At 48.3% G+C, this 1,597-nt stretch overlaps 1 long non-coding RNA gene across 1 annotated transcript in view; it reads left to right on the top strand.

The window, feature by feature from the left end:
• The first annotated feature begins 378 nt into the window (after positions 1-378).
• LOC102753795 overlaps positions 379-1,597 on the top strand; it is a 4,697-nt gene continuing 3,478 nt past the window's right edge. Inside the window, exon 1 of the long non-coding RNA XR_435921.2 lies at positions 379-587. This is a non-coding gene — a long non-coding RNA (uncharacterized LOC102753795). The remainder of the gene's footprint in view (positions 588-1,597) is intronic.

The following is a 1,597-nucleotide window of genomic DNA, read 5'->3' as shown; positions in this document are numbered from 1 at the left end:
GTTGTCTTTGTGAGCTCCAAGTTGAGGTTCTAGTGGTTTTGAGGTGCCACGTCAAAGTGTCCAGGAGGGAGCTGAGGAAAGATAAGCACGGTGCAAGGTTCCTGCAGCAGCTGCCAGAAAGGTCTAGGACAGGAGGCTCGGCTGCAGGCGCGCGCACGGGGGTCACAGGACTGCCCGTCAGCGCCTCCAACCCCTCTCCCCACGGTGCCCCAGAGCTGTTTACTGTCCTGAACTTCACAGAGCGGAGATATTGATCGCCAGTGAGTGCAAACTTTAGAGTACAACAGTGTGATCATCCGGAAGAAAACTCACGTCAAAACACTGTGGTGTTTCCCATGTCATAGGTACACATGTCCCGTGACCACTGGCCTTGGTTCTTCCACGCTGCTGCCCTTTGCAATCACACACCCGGATCCACGGCCCATATTGAGAATCCAGGCGCCACAGACATTATTTAATCGCATTGGAAAGGGAATCTTGGAACAGAAAGTGTGACAAAGGGAGCCTAGGGGAGACAAAACGACTCAAAATCTGAGTACTCACTGTGTGCAAAGCTTTACATTTCCCATGGCATGTATCATTATCAGGTATGTTTATATTTTATGTGTTTGGGGTTTTTTTTTGTTTGTTTGTTTTTTATGTTTGTCTCCCACTTCCAGACACTAGAATGCCTGCTCCCTGAGGCAGGGATCTGTGTCTGTTTTGTCAGCTGCTATGTCCCCAACATCTAGAAGAGTGTCTGACACATAGTACACATACAAGTATGTGTTGGGTTAATGAATGAAAGCACTATGCTAATAGGTAATGGTAGAGAAACGATGGCTGTGTGTGCACACGTGCTGGGCTGTGTGCGAAGGTTTTCCTCTGCAGGTGGCACTGACTTACCCCATTTGACAGATGAAGAAGCTGCAGCTCAGAGAGGTCATGTAACTTGCAGAAATAGTAGCCCTGGGGTTTAAACGCAGGTATTCTCTCTACCAGGTCTTTTTTTTTTTTTTTAATCCTCACCTGAGGATATGTTTTCCATTGCTTTTCAGTGAGAATGGAAGGGAGGGATGGAGGGAGGGAGAGAGGGAGAGGGGGAAAGGAAAAGAAGAATGGACGGTTGCTTTTAATTTTGGGTTATTAGATTGCATCCTGAGAGTTTGAACAAAATCTTTGCTGGTTAAACAAGAGACTGAACTCTTTTTAGCTCCAAAAGAGAAAGGACACTTGCTTTCCCAACTTGAATAGCCAATGGGATGATGATAGTTGCTGCAGGTCCCCAAATCCAGAGTGGCAGATGGGTGCTGAGATTCCCAGAGATGGGTGATGAGAGGTGTCAGTGTGGTCATGCAAACTAAAAGAGTTCTTTGTGAAGGGCGGGGCACCCAGAAGTGCGTTTGCCCTGAGCAAGGTGCCTGTGTCTTTGAAGACATTGGGGTTCCAGTGGTATCCAGTAAGGTCTTGCTGGCCCTTGCTCAGGTATTCTTAGGTGATTAAGAATCTGTGTGGAGCCGAAACCGGTGTGGCTCAGTGGATAGAGCGTCGGCCTGCGGACTGAAAGGTCCCAGGTTCGATTCCGGTCAAGGGCATGTGCCTTGGTTGCTGCAGCTTT

This window comes from Myotis davidii, unplaced genomic scaffold, assembly GCF_000327345.1.
Source record: "Myotis davidii unplaced genomic scaffold, ASM32734v1 scaffold623, whole genome shotgun sequence".
In the NCBI taxonomy this organism is placed as follows: Eukaryota; Metazoa; Chordata; class Mammalia; order Chiroptera; family Vespertilionidae; genus Myotis; species Myotis davidii.
This window is presented reverse-complemented; position numbering and strand designations above follow the sequence as displayed.